We start from the raw sequence: 20418 nt of genomic DNA, 5'->3' as shown, positions 1-20418 counted from the left end.
GTCCTTCTCTGTTTTAGGAGACATAGGATTGAGAACTGCTTTTGGAATAGACCAAAGTCAGTATATACCATTAATAGTGCATCCTGAAATCACCATACACCAGTGACAGGTAAAGGTAATGTTTGGCACAATGGATATTGGTATCAATCAAATTGACTGCACAGTCCTTGATGCTGTTGCAACTGCATACATCTATGTAAGTGAAGAATATTCCAGCACATTGCTAACTTTATAGAGGATGAAAATGCTTTGGGATGTTAGGAAGTGAGTCACTCCCCATAGGATACTCAACCTCTGACCAGCTCTTGTACCCATAGTAACCAATACCGTTGAGGCCCTGGTTTATGGTGACTCCAAAGATGTTGATGGTGAGAGATTTTGAAATTGTAATACCATTAAATGTAGGCATGTAGATTTGAAATGTAACTCTTATTTTCTAACTACAGAAGCTGTCTGCCCTGCTAAGAGTTTCTGACATTTGCTGTTTTTTTTATATTTCAGACTACTTCACTACCTCATAATTAATTTGTCAGAGTAACAAATTCTACGCCACAAGAGTCTCCAGTTGGAGAAAGGAGGGCAATTTATGAAGGGATAAAAAGTGAATGCTGAAATGGACATCTTATATTAATGGAAGCCTTAAACCAAAATGTATCGACATCCAGAATGCATAAATAGTTTGGAGTCCATGTTAGCGAAGGTAATGAATAAGAAGGAACATTAAAAGCACCAATACATTCCCAAATTATGTAAGAATCACTGAAATAAAAACTCTGGAGTTTTATGCGCTCAGTATGTAAGAAATCTAATATGCATGAATGGTCCCTATTTAATTAAAAATCAAATGTAGAAAAAATAACTCGTAATTTGAGTACATAATTCACATTAGCTGAAATGCACCAGACAAATCCAGCTTGCTCTCAGCAACATACTGTACATTAAGCAATTATCTCAAAATTTGCCATTAATGTTTACAATAATGATGTGAAAATCAGCCTGCTTCTTACAGTCCTGTCTCTTAAAAAGATTGACATTATTGACTATACACCTTGTCAACAATAATACTATAACAATTAAAATCTAAATTTGCTATTGTATATCAGGAGCATTACTATATAATATGAATACTCTACTGTAACTAAATGGAAAAGATGTGACTTTATAAACTTCAGGAATAAGAAGCAAGATGTAGAAGTAGGACTAGAACTAGCAGAAGTAGTGCCCTGGTGAAGGATCACAGCCCAAAACATCAGCTCTTTTTCCTCTTCATAGATGCTGCCTGACCTACTGAGTTCCTCCAGCATTTTGTGTGTTGCGTAAGACTCGGTTATTCGTCCCCTTGTATCTGTCAGTCATTCAATAAGATAACGGCTAGTCTCATTACTTTTTTAACCAAAGCAATATCCCTCATTTTCCTCATATCCAAAAATTTATTGATTTCTGTCCTTTAAACAATTCCTAGTGACCCTCTAGTAAACAATTTTCTTTTCATCTCAATCCTGAATTCCATCACCAAACCTAGTTCCAACTTTGCAGCTGTATACTGAAATAAATTTCAGATGAATTGTGATAAATGTGTTACTTAAAGCTGCTAACCATTGTGATAAATTCGTTTCTCAAAGCTGCTAACCAGCCAGCGGCATTACTAATACCCTTTTAGAAGTGTCATCTAGCATGATTTAAATAACATTGCATTGAATTACAGCTGATAGTCAGAGTTACTGTACAAAGACAACATATGCATTTCTGCACATTTGGAAGCTAAGGTCCAACCCATTGTTGTTATTGTTGTTCACAGTCATAGTGTCATAGCCACACAGTACAGAAACAGGGCTTTCAGCCGACGATGCTTATCTATACTGATTCCATAACCTTATATACCTTGGCAATTCAAGTTCTAGTCTAGATATTCTTAAAAGAAAGGGTCTTTGCCTCCACCACCCCTCTGGCAGTGCATTTCAGATTCCAACCACTCTCTAGGAAGATGAAAATAGTTCCTCCTCATTTCCTCTCCAAACTCCATCTGATAAAGGCAAGCATTACATATACTTACTTCACCATCTTATCTGTCTGTGCTGGTAAGTTCAGGGATCTTCACACATGTACATTAAAGTTTCTCTGTTCCTCAATACTTCCTAGAATCCTACTATTGATTGTGTAGGTCCTACTCTTGTTGTTCCTTTCCCCGCTTTGTGGCGCATCGGGCAGTACCCTTGCCATGGCTTTAGCATTTCTGTCTGTTTTCTTATGAAGTTGAGTTGCTAGGTCAATTCTCAACCCTGCACGTATGGAAAGGAGCTGGCTGAATTAAAACCCAAGACCACTCGCCTTGAAATCGTGCAGAGGCCATGAAACCACTGGAAGAGTTATATTCTTGTTAGTTCCCCTAAATTACGTCATCTCACAATTATCAGGTTTAAATTCCTTCTTCCATTGCTCTACCTTTCTTACCAATGAATCAGTATCATCCTGTGGTGTAAGATAACACTCTCACCATGAAGAACACCATCAATTCTCATCCTCTGCATTATATCTCCAAAATACAGAATCAGAATCAGAATCAGGAATCAGAATTAGATTTAATGTCACTGGCAAATGTGTATGCATTCAGGATTCTACACCTCATTCCTGAGGGTAGCAATGAGAAGGGACATGTCACAAAGGGGGCACTGGAAGCGGACCCAAATGCAAGACACAGACACTGAAGTACTAGGAACAGAACAAGGATGCAGGACCTGGGCTAGGACATGGACAAGAAACAGGGAAACCGGACAAGGAACTATGAACTAGGAGCCTGGGTTTGAACCCCGATCCAGAGACTGGACAAGGACCCAGAACCTGGGTCTTGCCTCGGGCTTGGGCCCCAGATCCAGGCAAGGACATGACATGCCTGCAGGACTGGAGGCAGGGGTCTTGAGGCTTGGAGACAGGCTTTGGGGTCTTGAGGCTAGAGGTTTGGAGACAGGCTTGAGGCTTAGAGACAGGATTGGGGGCTTGCGGCTTGGAGACAGGCTTGGGGTCTTGAAGCTGCAGGCTGAGGTCTTGGGTCCTGAGGCAGCAGGCTGGGGTCTTGGGTCTAGGGTGCTTAGAGGCTTGGGTATGGACTCCGAGACAGAGACTGGCCAAGAACCCAGAACCTGGGACTTGACTCGGCTCGGACTCCAGAACTAGGCGAGGACAAGACGAGGCTACAGGACTGGACATGGCTTGGGTGTGGAACTCCTGAGTAGGGCGAGACACAAGGACAGATAAAGGCACATGGACAGGACTGGACTAGGCACGGACTGGACGAGGGCCTTCAGGAGCACGGAGCCTTGGACTAGAAGAGACGGGAGCACGGAACCTTGGACTAGAAAGAACACAGAGCCGGGACCCCTCGTTGGGAACAGGTCATAGGGCCAGGACTCATACACATAACACAGAGCTGGGACCCCTCCTTCGGAACAGGAAGTAGGGCCGGGACTCATACACAGAACGCTGAACATGAAGAGACAGATCCCAACCCAAGGTGGCGGCAAACGGCCGGACCCACCTAGTGAAGCCGAGGACACAGAGACAGTTCCCAACAGTAGGTAGCAGCAAACGGCCGGACTTACCTAGAAAAAGCGTGGACACAGACAGACAATTCCACACAACGAAAGACAGTTCCTTTTCTTGACATAACAAGGCCCCGGTCTTGCTCCGGCAGTAAAACTTCAGCGATACAGGCGGGGAATCCAGGCAGAGAGTCAGGCGAGGGGGAAAAGACAAGGAGGGGAACAGAACAGTCCAGCAGGGAATCCCTGGTTTGCAGAGGTATTTATGTCTCAGCCCCAAAACGAGAATCATGTGCCTACAACAGAAACTGGGGAAAACCAGAAACCCTGGAATAAGGAACTATGGACCAGACTGTGAACCGGAATATGGACTTCACGGACCAGACCATGACAGGGCATGTCCTTGGTGATGGAGGTCATTAATCATAGATGCCACCTTTTTGCAGCATTGTTCCTTGAAGATGTCCTAGATGTTGGGGAGGCCAGTGCCCATGATGGAGCTGACTGAGTTTACAACTTTCTGCAGATTCTTTCGATCCTGTGCCTCACCCCCACCCACTCCCATACCAGATGGAGAGCCAGTTAGAATCCTCTCCATGGTACATCTGTAGAAATTTGCGATTGTCTTTGGTTATATACCAAATCTCCTCAAATTCCTAATGAAATACAGCCAGTGTCGTGATTTCGTTGTAACTGCATCAATATGTTGAGCCTAGAATAGATCCTCAGAGCTGTTAACACCCAGAAACATGAAATTGCTCACCCTTTCCACTTCTGATCTCTCTATAAGGATTGGTGTGTGTTCTCTCGTCTTACCCTTTTTGAAGTCTCACATCCAAATCAATAATATATGCAACATATAGTAAGGGTCTCTACACCTGTTACACAGCACATCACTAGTCATTGGTTTCCAATCACAAAAACAATCACCTTCTATCTCCTACTACCAAGCCAATTTTGGATCCACTTTACCATTTGCCCAGATCCATAAGTTCTAATCCTAAGGACCAGCCTTCCACAGAGATCTTATCAAGTCTTACTGAGGTACATCAGAGTAGACTACACACTCATTTAATTTTGCAAAAGTTTCTCCCACTTATCTTAGATTCACAGGCCTATAATTACCTAGTTCATCCTCAATGTTGTCCATCAGGAATAAGGAAGAATACTCTATTTGCTGCCTTCCAGTTGCCTGACACCTCACCTATGTCCAGGTAGATGTGTTCAATTGCACAAGAGATAACTGGATACTGTATACTGAATGAATTGACAACACTTTAAAGAAAATGGAACAGCCAGTTTTGCTGAGTACAAAAGGTGGAAGAGCATACAGTTTGCTTAGAAATTTAATTGTTCTAATCAAACTAGCCTTTGCTGATATCATGAAAGGAGTACAGGAACATTTATAAACAAAACCATCGTTGATTGCAGAATGCTTTAAGTTTCATAAGGGGAATCAAGAGGAAGGAGAGTCCATTCCAGCTTACGTGGCTGACAAGAGATTGTCCGAGCATTGTCAGTTCCGTGATGGGCTTAAAGGGAGATCATTTAGTTAACCCTAATTTTGCAAGAAAGCATTCAAAATGGTTCCTAACATAAGCACAACTTACACCTAAAAGAGCAGTTGAAATAGGACCAATACAAAATGACGCTGGAGATATGGTAATGAGAGATGCAGAGATGGCAGAGGAACTGCATGCATATGTCTTCACCATGGAGGATGTCTGCAGTATACCGGACATAGAAGTGTGTTGGGGAAGTGAGGTTTGTGCAGTGAAAATTATGACTGAGAAGGTGCTCAGGAAGCTTAATGGTCTGAAGGTGGATAAATCTCCTGGACCTTGATGGAATGCACCCTCGGGTTCTGAAGGAAGTAGATGGAGAGATTGCGGAGGCATTAATGATGATCTTTCAAGAATCGATAGATTCTGGCATTGTACCGGATGACTGGAAAATTGCAAATGTTACTCCGCTATTTAAGAAGGGTGGGAGGCAGCAGAAAGGAAACTATAGACCTATTAGCCTGCCATCAGTGGTTGAGAAGTTGTTGGAATCAATTGTTAGGGATGAGATTACGGTGTACCTGGAGGCACATGACAAGATAGGCCAAAGCCAGCATGGTTTCCTGAAAGGAAGATCCTGCCTAACAAACCTACTGTAATTCTTTGAGGAAGTTACAAGCAGGGTAGACAAAGGAGATGTAGTAGACATGGTGTACTTGGATTTTCAGAAGGCCTTTGACAAGGTGCCGCACATGAGACTGCTTAGCAAGATAAGAGCCCATGGAAATACAGGGAAGTTACTAGCATGGGTGGAGCATTGGCTGGTGGGCAGAAAACAGAGAGTGGGAATAAAGTGATCCTATTCTGGCTGCCTGCCGGTTACCAGTGGATAGTTTAGGGGAATGGACAAAGAAGTGGCAAATGAAATACAATGTTGGAAAGTGTATGGTCAGGCACTTTGGTGGAAGAAATAAACTGGCAGAACATTATTTAGATGGGCAGAGAATTCAAAATGCAGAGACACGAAGAGATTTGGGAGTCCTTGTGTAGGATACCCTAAAGGTTGAGTCAGTTGTGAAGAAGGCGAATGCAATGTTGGCATTCATTTCTAGAGGTACAGAATATAAGAGCCAGGATGTAATGTTGAGGGTCTATAAGGCACTCGTGAAACCACACTTGGAGTATTGTGTGCAGTTTTGGGCTCCTTATTTTAGAAAGGATATACTGACATTGGAGAAGGTTCAGAGAAGATTCACGAGAATGATTCCAGGAATGAGAGGGTTACCGTATGAGGAACGTCTGGCAATTCTTGGGCTGTATTCCCTGAAGTTCAGGAGAATGAGGGGGGATCTCATAGAAACATTCCAAATGTTAAAAGGCCTGAACAGTTTAGATATGGGAACGTTATTTCCCATGGTAGGGGATTCTAGGACAAGAGGGCACGACTTCAGGATTGAAGGACATCCTTTTAGAACTGAGATGCAGAGAAATTACTTCAGTCAGAGGGTGGTAAATCTGTGGAATTTGTTGCCACAAGCAGCTGTGGAGGCCAAGTCATTGGGTGTATTTAAGGCAGAGATAGATAGGTTCTTGATTAGCCAGGGCATCAAAGGGTATGGAGTGAAAGAAGGGGAGTGGGGATGACTGGATGAAGTGGATCAGCCCACGATTGAATGGCGGAGCAGACTCGATGGGCCAAATGGCCTACTTTTGCTCCAATATCTTATGGTCTTATGGAAACATCAGACAGAGACGCAAGTGTAGTCAGGAATGAAGGTGAGCAGGAACCAAGTTGCAATGTCTCAGCAGAAACCGGCCTAGTTGAACAAATTGTGTTAACGTTCTGACAAGGGCTTACTTACACCAGACCAATGCAGGGTTAAAGGTGAAACTTGCAAAAAATATAACTAAGTAGGATACATACGAAGAGAATTATGGGCAAACAAAAATTAATAGACAGCACAAGGAGAAGTAAAAGCTAAAAAGTCAAGTTGCAGTTTCAAAAAGAGCACTAATCGACATGCTGTTGATGAAAAATCTAATAATGAAGAGAGTGACACACAACTGGCTGTCCTTGAGATTTACAATGTGGAAACTAACAGCAAACAAGCAATATGCCTTACACCAGAAATGAACAACAGATTAATTAAAATGGAACTGGACAATAGTTCAAACACGAGGAAATCTGCAGATGCTGGAATTTCAAGCAACACACATAAAAATTGCTGGTGAACGCAGCAGGCCAGGCAGCATCTATAGGAAGAGGTACAGTCGATATTTCGGGCCGAGACCCTTCGTCAGGACTAACTGAAAGAAGAGATAGCAAGCGATTTCACTATCTGTTCTTTCAGTTAGTCCTGACAAAGGGTCTCAGCCCGAAACGTCAGCTGTACCTCTTCCTATAGATGCTGCCTGGCCTGCTGCGTACACCAGTGTTACATACCTCAAGGAGATCTTGTGACTTTCTTGTGAGAATGATGTAATGGTCTTTTGGAGGTCACCTGATATAATTTTCCCGCCGATGTGAGGTCACGTGATGACATGTTCACCACGGGTATAAAAGGGAAGACTGCTGGTGACACAGTTAGTTTTCCAGCTAGAACAATAGTCAGAGTCCCCGTTCCGTTGCGTATTTGCTTTATGACGCAGTTTTATTTTTAAAACGGAGTTTTACGTTCTATTGTAAGGTACAATAATGCTGGACTGGCAGTTTACTCATTTCTGCCAGATCTGTTGATGTACCTTTTCAGTAGTATTGGAGAGTGAAGACTTTATCGAAGTACAGGATATGAAGGATTAATTGTTCGGCAGCTTAATAAAGGATCGACCTTATTGAGTCTTCGTCGAAGTAGTGACCTGCATCGAAGATAACTCCTGCCAAAAGAGAAAGGAAGTTCATGCAAGGTTTGCTTTCTAGAAATAAAGGTCAGTTGTTTTAAGCTGTTTATTTCCTTCATCATGAATCCTTTGGACAGAACCAACAGGAAAGTCACATCTATGAAGAAATCCTTCTCCAGAGAAGTCTCTCCCAATTGAATGTATAAATCTGTTGGACTTTCGAATTCACCATTTTAAGAACTGTATTTGACTTTACCGCTTTAAGAACTGTTTTTGCATTTATCGCTTTAAGAACCAGTACCAAGTGGCGGTTTGTAGAATGTCCGCATAGTGATTAATTTCCGGTTAGGGTTTTCTTTTTTTTATTGTTTATCCGTGTTTAATAAATGTTTGGTTGTTTTTATATAACCTGACTCGACTGATATTCATTGCTGCCGGTTACATAACACCAGCAATTTTTATGTGTGTTGCTGGACAATAGTTCAGCTGTTTCAGTCATTCCACAAAATGAATTTGAATGGCTTTTCAAAGATGCTGAACTGAAGTCTGCAAATATCCAACTAAGAACTTACATTGGAGAAAGGATAACTCCTGTGGGAATGACATTCATAACAGTGAAATACAACAACCAACAAGCCACTTGGGCTTGTATGTGGTGAAACCAGAAGAGCCAGCAATATGGGGACCTGATTGGTTGAAACAACTGCAACTTAATTGGAGATCCTCCCATCATTTGGGTGCCACATCCCCAGCAACAGAGTCAACAGAAAGTGAATTAAGAGTGTATTGCATGATGCTAATGCAGTGTTCAAGGATGGCACTGGAAAACTCAAACATATCAAGAGTAAAATAATACTATATGAAAATGCCACAGAGAACTTATACAAAGTCTGTCCCGTTCCTTATACCATCCGTGATAAATTAGCCAGTGAGCTACATAGTTTGCATGGAAACCTTTACAAGGTTGCGTGGAGCCTATGGACAACACCATTTGTCCCAGCAGCCAAGAAGAATGGATCTGTCAGGATTTGTGGTGATTTTAAGGTAACCATCAACCCAGTACTGAAAATCGATCAATACTCTTTGCCCAGGGTAGAGACTATCTTTGCATACCTTTCTGCAGGGAAACATTTCAGCAAAGTGGACTTAGCTGAGGCCTATCTACAGATGGAGTTGGAAGAAGAGTATAATGTGGGGTAGCTTCTTCCCCTCTGCCATCCCATTTCTAGATGGACATTGAAGCTTTGTACAGTACCTCACTTTTTTAAAAATACAGTATTTCTGTTTTTGCACATTGTTTTGAATCTATTCAATATATGTAATTGATTTACTTGTTTATTTTTTATTATGTTTTATTTTATTTATTTTTTCTCTCTCTCTGCTAGATTATGTATTGCATTGAACTGCTGCTGCTAAGTTAACAAATTTTACTTCACATGCCGGTGATAATAAACCTGATTCTGATTCTGATCTCACCATAAACACTCACAAAGGGCTTTTTGTTATATTAGGCTTACTTTTAGCATAGCTTCTGCACCTGCAATCTGGCAGAGAACTATGGACCAGGTGCTGCAAGGCTGCCAATGCACTCAGTGTTAAATGGATGACATTATTGTTACCGGTAAGGATACATAGAACATCTCCAAAATCTCAAGACAGTTTGAGAAAGATTAGAAGATTCTCAGCTCAGAGCACAACACAACAAATATGACTTCTTTAAACCAAGCTGTCATGGTCCGGTCCCTGAAGTCCGTATTCCTGTTCATGATCCGGTCCATCGACCCTTGCTCCAGGTTTTCCTGTCTACCCTGTTTCTGTTCCTGTTAAGCACTAATTAAGGCAACTGATGCTTGTTGGGGCTGGCTGCATAAATACCTCCAGAGACCAGGGTGTGGCTGCTGGATTGTTCTTGTCCTTACTCCTTCTATCCCTTCCTCTGCCTTCTGTTTCCTCGCCTGAAGCCTTGCCTTGCCTTGCCTTGCCTTGCCTTGCCTTGTCTTGTCTTGCCGGTAACTCTCGCCTCGCCTGAAGTTCTCGTTTCGCCTTGCATTGCCTGAAGCCTTGCCTGGTCTTGCTGGTAACTCTCGCCTCGTCTCGCCTTCAGTCTTGTCCTGGAGCCACCCTGTGCCTAGCTCCCTTCCTGTCCCTTGCCTCCGCCGGGTAGGTCAGGCTGTCTTGACGTTACCTGCGGTTGGTTCTGTCCCTTCCTGTCCCTAGCCTCCGTCGGGTAAGCCAGGCCGTATTGCCGTTACCTGCGGTTGGTTTGTCCCTTCCTGTCCCTTGCCTCTGTCGGGTGGAGTACCGCACCCTGCCCAGGAGTACCGCGCCCTGCCCAGGAGGAACTTCCAGTCTCCTGACTCCAGCCTAGCCTCACCTCAAGTCTCTAGCCTCTAGCCTCAAGCCTGAAGACTCCAGCCTCCTGCCAAGCCTCACCTCTAGTCTCTAGCCTCTAGCCTGAAGACTCCAGCCTCCTGCCAAGCCTCGCCTCAAGTCTCTAGCCTCAAGCCTGAAGACTCCAGCCTCATCCTGCCTGCCAGCCAAGCTTCGTCCTTGCCTAGTTCCGGGGTCCGAGCCAGAGGCAAGACCCAGGTGCTGGGTCCTTGTCCAGTCTCTGGCTCGGAGTCCAAGCCCGGGCTCTTAGCTCTCTTGTCCAGTCCTGTTCCGGGTTCCCAGTTTTCGTGTCCATGTCCTTGCCCTCACCCTGTATCCTAGTCCTGTCCCTAGTACTTCAGTGTCTGTGTCTTGCACTTGGGTCCGTTCCCAGCCACCGCCCTATGACACAAGCATCACTTACTTTGGTCACACTATTGACATACAGTATTTATATGTTTGCTGAGAAAATTCAAGCAGTGGTGGATGCCCCAAGGCCAAAGGACATCTCACAGTTGTGGTTCTTTTTAGCTGTAATAGGTTTCTACCAAACCTGGCTACTGTGTTCCACCCCTTGAATTGATTACTACAGATCTGTAAAAAATGGCAATGGCCAAAACAATATGAGGTGGCTTTCCAAAAGGTAAATGAAATGGTGAAGTCAGACACTGTACTCACACATTATTTTTCACATTGTCCAGTGAAGCCTGTATGTGATGCCTCGCCTTATGGTACCTAGGTGTCATCGTGTCACATGTTATGAGTGATGGAAGTGAATGCCTCATAGCTTTTGCATTACATTCCCTCACTGTTGCAGAGAAAGATTATGCACAGATCGATAGAGACACCTTGAATCTGGTTTGGGGTGTAAAACATTTCAACCAGTACTCATATGGGAGAGAGTTTACTCTCATTACTAATCATCAACCACTAGTGTCCATTTTCAACCCACAGAAGGGTGTTCCACTAACAGCAGCAGCACAAATGCAGAAATGAGCTCCGTTTCTTAGAGGACACAATTACAAGATCATATTCAAGAGGATGACTAATCATGGAAATACTGATGGATCGTCCCATTTGGGTTCCTTAAGGTTGTAATAGCGGGGGGGGGGGTGGTAGCGGGAATAAGCTCCCACTACCTATTAAATGCTCCCAACGGCGTGTGACTCAAATAGCCTCTGCCAACCAAATCTAGCTCCTGGCCTTCACATGTGACTTAGCTACTAAGCTCAATGGAACTATTTCTACCGACAAGAGAAGGGGCAAAGGCAGGCTACTAGCACCTTAAGACCAGTCGCTTCGGGCAAATGGGGATCGTCAGCTGTGGTTGGCAGCTCATCTAGGAGAAGGAAAACTCTGATCTCAGACTTCCTCTGCCCTGTGGCTATACTCATGGGAAGGCTTTGGGAGTAAACCCCAAGGGAAAAATACAGAGATGGAGTCCCTAAGACAGCCCTACGTTGGGTTCAACGCTGACTGGCAACTCCTGTGACGCTGCTGGTGTCAAACTGTTTTGGTATCTGATGTTCCTTTGGGTTCGTCAGATGCGTAGAGAGAGGGAGCTTGCTATATGGGTAACAGCTTACTCTCCATATTGTACTGTCCTGGCTTGTGTATCTAGACAGCTGTGAGGCAACATGAATGGGCAACTCTGACCAACGTGGCCTCATCATCATCGTGCCCATTTACCCTTGGAAAATGAAACACCTGAAAAATTTACAAAACAGGACACTCCACTTGATGTATTCTTCCTAGTGCAAACCAAAAGTCTCTCCATTACACCAGAGGTGATCCAAAGGGAAACCAAAAAAGACTCCATACCGTCTCAGGTCTATATGGACACTCAAAATAAGCAGTAGAAATCCCAGTTCCCTCATTTTTATCAGTGCCTGGATGAACTTGCTCTTGACAGGGGTTGCCTTACCTGGGGATAAAGAGTTGTTATACTGTTAAAACAGAGATCTAAAGTATTGGAGAATGTCACAAAAACCTGTGAGTCAATTGTTTAAGAAAAATAACAAGATGGCTTGAGTTGCAAAACTAGATTGAGCTGCTTTTATTTACCTCAAAACAAGACAAAAACTGGGGAAAAAAACTATACATATATATATAGCCACCCTCAGACTAAACACAAAAGAAAACTAACCCCAAAGTTCCTGGGTTTCATGAGTTACCCAGTAAGGGTGTATGTGTCAAAGGTTTGGACACGTGGCTAAAAACTGTAAAAGGCAGAGGAGATGTGCTAGATGTGGGGGTGATCATGAATATGGAAAGTGCGGAACAGGAGTTCAACCAAAATGCTGCAATTGTGGAGGAGCTCATAATGTTGCATATAGTGGGTGTGAGGTTGTGAGACGGGAGACTAAGAAATAAGAAATAAGAGTGAAAAGAAAGATCACTTATGCAGAAGCTGTAAGAATGTCAAGAGAACAGAATAATGCTCCTAATGAACAGGGAGCAATAGGGATACGAGAGATGCAACAAAGAACAAATGACAGGATTTATGTAGACAAAAAGGCTCTAGTAACATTCATTGCAGGAGTGATTAATAGTACTGCTGAGGTAAAGTCAAAAAGTGACAAAATTCAGCTGGTGGTAAAAGCAGCAGTAAACCATTTAGGGTTAGTAGGACTGACATGGGAGGAAGTGAGGGAGAACCTCAGTAATCAGTCAAGCCAGGAAGTGTCATGTGTTGGTTAATACTAATTATGGTGATTCTTTTACAATGGAATGCAAGGAGCTTACTGGCCAATAGCCAGGAATTCAAGCACTTTATTAAAGAAATGGTTGTAAAACCGGATGTAGTGTGTATTCAGGAAACTTGGTTGAAACCAACTTTAGACTTTGTGGTATATGGGTATACAATGATAAGGAAAGATAGAAATCTAGGGGGAGGAGGGGGTTGTGCTATGTTAATCAAGCAAGGTATACCATATAGGGTACTGGAGAAAGGAGATGATCAGGAATACATAGTGGTGGAAGTGTGGGAGAGAGGGGAGGGAGTGGTTATAATTAACTACTACAATCCATGTAACAGGTTGGATTTGGACAGCCTATTAAAGATACAAGGACAAAATAGACATAAAGTAGTGTGGTGTGCAGATTTCAATGCTCATAGCACAATATGGGGGGATCAGATTACAGATCCAAATGGAAAAGTAATTGAAGATTTGATGGAAGAAAGGGATTTGGTGTGTATGAATGATGGTAGCGGCACAAGGATAGATATAACAACAGAAACTGAGTCAGTGTTAGATATTACGTTAGTGTCTAATACCTTGGCTGGCATTAGTAACTGGGGAGTTTGGACTGCTTCAACAGTAGGCAGTGATCACTACCCAGTTTTGTGTTCAGTGGGTGAAAGAGTTGAAGTAAGACCAGGTGGCGGAACCCCAAAGTGGGTGTTTGAAAAAGCTGATTGGGGTAAGTTCCAGAAGTTGAGTGAAGAAGGGTTGACAAAGATTGATATTTCTGGAAATGTAGATGAATTAAACAGTCAGGTGACTTCAGCAATTATCATGGCAGCAGAAGGGTCTATACCTAGGAGTAAAAATAGGATGAATAGAAAACTGGTACCATGGTGGACAGAGGAATGTTGTCAGGCTGTAAAAAACAGAAATAGAGCATTCAGGCTAGTTAAAAGAACCCAAAATATGCAGCATTTGGTTCAATATAAGAAAGCACAGGCAGTGGTGAGAAGAACTATACATCAAGCTAAAAGGGCAAGTTGGAGGAGTTTTTGCGACAAGGTAGGAAGAACAACACCTGTGGGAGAGATATGGGGAATGATTAAGAGGATGGGAGGAGATAGAAGGGAATGGGAATATCCAGTAATGATATCTGAGGAGGAAACTGCAGTCTCCAGTAGGAATAAGGCTGAGGTCATGGCCAAGTCATTTGTACTGATACACAGTTCAGAAAATTTGTCTGAAGAAGGGAGAAGGAGGAGGGAAAGAATAATGAGCCAACACCCAGGTGTGTTAAGCAGGAGGGAAGGAACAGATGATATAATTGATGATCCATTTACATTAGCAGAAATGGTGAGAGCAATAAAGAGATCGAGACCAACCTCCCCAGGGAAAGATCTGATATGCTAAAAAATCTAGGAGAAGGAGCGCTCTTGAAGTTGCTGCATTTTTATAACAGAGTGTGGGAGGAGGGAAGATTACCAAGTGCATGGAAAGAAGCAGTAGTAATTCCAATAAGGAAGCCTGGCAAGGATCTGTCAAAACTAGCTACAGACCAATTGCATTAACATCAAGTATATGTAAGATAATGGAAAGGATGATAACAGAAAGGTTATCATATGAGCTTGAGAAAAGGGGAATGCTGGCAAGTTATCAGAGTGGTTTTAGAAAGGGAAGGAATTCCATGGACTCAGTGATTATGTTAGAGACTGAAATAAGGAAGGCCCAGGCAAATAGAGAGTCAGTAGTGGCAGTGTTCTTTGACATTGAAAAAGCCTATGATATGATGTGGAAGGAAGGATTATTAATTAAACTGCACAAGATGGGGGTTGGTGGGAGAGTTTTTAATTGGATTAAAGATTTTTTGTTTGGTAGAAAAATTCAAGTTCGGATTGGATCAGAATTATCAAAACAGTACATAGTGGAAAATGGCACACCTCAAGGTAGTGTGATTAGCCCATTACTTTTCATGATTATGATCAATGATGTCTTCACAAAGGTACCAGTGGATATAGGTAGGTCACTGTTTGCGGATGATGGGGCCTTGTGGAAAAGAGGCAGGAACATGGACTATATAATTAGGAAACTACAAGAAGCAATTGATGAAGTGATGGAGTGGGGTTATGATTGGGGATGTAGATTTTCAGTAGATAAAACTCAAACTGTATTTTTTACCAGGAAAAGGGTTGAGGTAGGGAAGAAGTTAAGGATGTATGGAGTTGAATTAGAAAGGGTTGTATCATTTAAATTTCTGGGAGTTATATTTGATTCACGATTAACATGGGCAGACCATTATCAGGAAAGTTGAGGAGAAATGTAAAAAAGTAATAAATGTGATGAGATGTTTGACTGGTAGGGAATGGGGAGCAAGTTGTTCAGCTTTGAAGAGAATGTATGTGGCTTTAGTGAGATCTGTATTGGATTATGGAAATATAGTATATGGATCAGCAGCTAGGTCTCTTATAAGGAAACTGGATGTGATTCAGGCTCAGGCTTTGAGAGTGTGCAGTGGGGCTTTTAAAACGTCACCAGTGTCAGCCCTACAGGTAGAAATGGGAATAATGCCTTTGGAACTAAGAAGGATGCAACTGATGGCAAACTACTGGGCTAACTTGCAGGGGCACAATGATTCTCACCCTACTAGAGGAGTGTTGCAGGAGTGCTGGGAAAATGGGAGGTTTCAGAGGGATACCTTTAGTCGGGTAGGGAATGATATCGCGAAAGAACGTGGAGTGTTTGATCTGAGGGTAAGTCCTTCAGTAGTTTATCCGGTTGTAGCTCCATGGAAGCTTGTATGGCCTGACATAGACTGGCATTTGTTAGAGGTAAAAAGGAAAGAAAGATATAAAACAGATTTGGTAAATGCATTTAACTGTCATGTGATGGAAAAGTATAGTGATTATACTCACATTTATACAGATGGTAGAAAGGAACCTGAAACAGGAGTGACAGGGTTTGGGGTGGTAATACCAGCAAAAGAAATTGGAATCAGCAGAAGAACATCTAATAAGTTAGGGGTGTTTACAGTGGAGATGCTGGCAGTGTTGGTTGTGTTGCAATGGGTGCAGAAAGCCAGACCATCCAAAGCATTGATATGTTCAGATTCATCCTCAGTTCTAGCAAGTTTAAGGTCTTTTCACACAAACAGTCGGCAAGATGTACTTTATGAAGTCCTTCAGTTAGTTACAAGAATTGCAAATCAGGGAGGTCAGGTAAAATTTCTATGGGTTCCAGCACATGTAGGGGTGAAGGGGAATGAGAGGGTGGATGAGTTGGCAAAGAGGGCGTTAAAGAAAGAAAATGTGGAAATGCACATTAGTATCAGTAAAGCAGAGGTTAAGTGTGTAATCTGGGAAAAAGTCAACCGAATGTGGCAAGAAAGATGGGACAGGGAGGGGAAAGGGAGGCATTTATATCACATACAAAAGAGTGTTGCAGTTACTAGGGTAGGTAATGGAAACAGAAGAGAGGAAATTGTGTGGACTAGGTTAAGGCTGGGGCGCTGTGCATTAAACAAAACATTGAAAATGATAGGGAAATACCAGACAGGATTGTGTGAGGAACGTCAGGAAGAGGAGTCAGTAGAACATGTAGTTCTGAGTTGCAGGAAGTATGGGATACAGAGAGAGATGATGAGAAATAAATTAAGGGAGTTGGGGATGCAGGAATTCACATTAAAAGGGTTGCTGGGCATGGGTGAGAGAGCCCAAGTCCGGGTATTTTTAGTGTTTTTAAGGGGTACAGGGGTTTTTTATAGAATATGACGAATAAACAGGAATAGGATACTAGGATGGTCAAAGATGGGAGGGTGAAGTGTAGGTGTGTGTGTGTGTGTGTGTGTGTGTGTGAAGGGATTTAGAATGTATGTCTAGTGCACATTCTGGAGCAGAGGGTGGCGGTAATGCACCATTAAGCTGGATGCCAACCGCCGTAAAACAAGATACCGACAGACAGACAGCAGCTCTGTTTCAGACCCAGTAATTATTACAGCAGGGGATGAGTGTTTTACTGAGTGGGCCATGTGCCGTCCGTAGTTGGTGACGGGCCATTGTCACCGATAAGTTACATGCCAGTCATCTAGGCATGGTCAAAATGATAATCCTTGTTTGAAGCCTTGTCTGGTGGCCTGGGATAGATTAGCAGATTGACCAGTTTGCCATGCACTGTATTGGATGCCATCACGTCTAGAAGCTGCCAAGAGCAGTGCCTCCCCATCTCTGGGAATGGCCTGCATTGCCCTGGCAGAGGATTCATGTGTAGTTGCCGGACCATTCATGGGCACAAATTTCTTGGATGCAGCTACAAAGTGGTTAGAAGTGTTCCCAATAGCCTCCCCTACAACCTTCCACACTGTTGATGCATTGAGAAGCCTCTTCTCAAGGACTGGTGTTCCAAAACACTTAGTCAGTGACAATAGACCACAGTTTGTTGTGGAACAGTCTCAGTCATTCCTGATAATGAATGGAATAAGACATATGACATCTGCAACATACCACCCAGCTAAGAATGGCTTGGTGGAAAGGTTTGACAAGGGTCTAAAGAATACACTGCAATCAAAGTTACCAAACACACTACACAGACACTGAATCAGAAGCTCACCAATTTCCTCCTTGCATATCGCAATGCAACACATTCCACAACCATCGACTCATCAACCATGCTGTTCCTGGGTCATCCTTTGCGTTCATGCTTAGATCTCCTGGAATCCAATCTCAGAAGGAGTATGCAGGACAAACAGCTGGGACCATCTGAGGGCTCCTCAAACAAGGAGGTTTGATTTTCACTCCTAGAAAAGCAGTCCTGACAAAGAACTACAGAGGTGATCAAAAGACCACGATCCTACACAGTGGAGATGTGTCTGATACAATATATCAATCCATTGAGAAGAGCAAAGTTAGTCATTAGAGAATAAAGATGTCCAGAGCTGTCAGAACCACTTCTTGCAGTCCCAGAGTCAACTCCTACAACCACCATGGAGGAGGCCCCAGAATCTGAGATTGTTTCATAGCCACAAGTCCCTCCTGCTAAGCTGTGTGATGCACCCCGACCCCCACTGTCAAAAAAGACATTATCCCAGAACAGTAGCAGTTCCTCCACATTGACTAAATCCTTAGGCCTGATTGGGACAATTTTTAATTTATTATGCCGTGGATGTCTATATAGTAGTTGTATTATATAGTATAGTGTGTATATAGTTGAGATGCATTTTAAATTGAGTTGGAATTTATAGCTAAGCAGGGAGGAGTGTTGTGTATTTAATATTTGAGTAACATTGTAAATATATTGTTTGATTAAGTATTCTTGTTCATTTAAATAATTCACTGCAGGTTATATGTAAAAGTACGCAAATGGCATACATCATCATTCCACTACGACATACGTGCATGTCTCACTAAGAGTAAAAATGAAACCAAGGCACATTATTCCTGGCTCTGTGTTTTTGCTTTCAATTAGTTTTATGTTTTGGAGTTACAAAACATAACATCCATGTCCATCTACTGAGTAAGTACAGACACAAATATCCATTTAAGATCTCCCTTATTTCTTTCAGCTTCATGCATAGATGATGACCCTGATCTTCAAGAGGACCAATTTTGTCCTCGACAATTTTTATCTCTAAGAACACAAGACTCTGAAGGATAAGAAAGAGTAGGACATTGAGACTTTGTATCTGTTCCACCATTTAATAAGATTATGGCTGATCATTTACCATGTTCCTGCGCTAACTCCATATCCACTTATTTGCTCTAGGCTTCAAGCTATGGATTCACTTTTGTTCTGAATGCTGTTGTTTGCCTTTATTTTCTGGATGATTTGTGTTATTTTCTCTCTCTCTGCACATTGGGTGTTGGTCTTTCTCTTAATTGTGTTCTTTCCGGTTTCTTGTTTTGTGGCTAGATGAATCTCAAGGTATGTATAATTTATACATACTTTGATAATAAATGTACTTTGAACTTTGAACATCTGAAAATTTATCAGTCTCTATAATGAGAAGAATCAGAGGAATGAGGGGTGAAATCATTGAAACCTATTGAATGTTGAAAGGTCTGGAAAGAGTGGATGTGGAGAGGATGTTTCCTATGGTGGGTGAGTCTAAGACCAGAGGACACAGCCTCAGAATAGAGGGACATCCATTTAGAATGGAGATGAGGAGTAATTTCTTTTGCCAGTGAGTAATGAATCTGCAGAATTTGTTGTCATAGGCGGCTGTGGGGGTCAAGTCATTGGATATTTTTAAGGCAGAGGTTGATAGTCATGGTACAAAGGAATACAGGAAGAAGGCAAGAGACTGGGGCTGAGAGGGAAATGGATCAGCCATGATGAAATGGCAGAACAGACATGATTGGCCAAATGGCCTAATTCAGCTCCTATATCATATGGTCTTACGGTCTATCTTAAATATATTTAATGGCCAAGCTTCCATGTCCCTTTTGGGCCGAGAATGCCAAAGATTTATTAATTTTTAGTTCAAAATAATCATCTCATCTTTGTTCAGAATGGCCAACCTACTATTTTGAGGCTGTATTCCCTACTTCTAGGTACTCTGGCCAGAGAAAACATCATTCTTATTTCTATGCTATTATGTCCAGTTAGAATTTTAAATATGGTCGAAGGAGTATAGGCTCAATCTGCTTAATATCTCCTCAGAGGAAACATCTCCCCGACCTGGAGAATGTAGAAGGAATGCAGAGCAACTTAGGGAAATTCACATGGATAGCACCAGAGGTCATGATCTCTGCATTGTTTAGATTCAAGACTCTGGTTTGACACTAAGTCAAATTATTTTCAATATTTATAGATAAGGTTCTATTGTATTCTGACCAATCTTTCTTTAACTACCAGGTAGCTGCTTAACTCCTTCCCATAAGCAATACCGGATTTTAAATCGCTCATTGTTTCTTCAACGTATCTTACATTCCATGAATATGATCTTCATACTATTACTGCTAATTTGGTTTGCTCAGTCAATATATAGATTTAAGTCCTTTTTTATTATATTATGTCATTACTCCATACGTTTCCAGGTTTATACTACCCACTATATTCCCATTACTATGGACAACTCCCTCTAATCTTTTCTATACTTGTTGCTTTTTTATCTCCACCCACACTAATTCTACTTCTTGATTTTTCTAAATGATACTTTCTCACCACTGCCTTTATCCCATATTATATAGTCATCCTATTTTTCCATTTTGTCCAAAACTTTTAGGAGTTAAATATCCATATAATGACCTTATAAGCACAGTTCCACAATGATTATTAGACTGTGCCCATTACTTCTATTTGTTCCATTAACTCATCTATCGTTTCATGAATGCATTCATATTAAGAGCCTACAGCAAAAAAAAAACTGGTATATGAGATAAGTCGTATGAGATATTTTCCTTCATTAGTTGGGGGCATAGAGCAAGGAGCTTATGGAGCATATTTATAAAACATTAGTGAATCCACAAATGGAGTATTGTGCACATTTCTGTTCAC

At 42.2% G+C, this 20418-nt stretch overlaps 1 long non-coding RNA gene across 1 annotated transcript in view; it reads right to left on the bottom strand.

The window, feature by feature from the left end:
• Window positions 1-7779: 7779 nt before the first annotated feature.
• LOC134349754 (uncharacterized) overlaps window positions 7780-20418 on the bottom strand; it is a 48033-nt gene continuing 35394 nt past the window's right edge. Inside the window, exon 2 of the long non-coding RNA XR_010018766.1 lies at window positions 7780-7912. This is a non-coding gene — a long non-coding RNA (uncharacterized LOC134349754). The remainder of the gene's footprint in view (window positions 7913-20418) is intronic.

This window comes from Mobula hypostoma, chromosome 7 (genome assembly GCF_963921235.1).
Source record: "Mobula hypostoma chromosome 7, sMobHyp1.1, whole genome shotgun sequence".
Lineage (NCBI taxonomy): Eukaryota > Metazoa > Chordata > Chondrichthyes > Myliobatiformes > Myliobatidae > Mobula > Mobula hypostoma.
The sequence above is the reverse complement of the archived record's forward strand: the minus strand, read 5'-3'. Positions and strand labels throughout refer to the sequence as shown.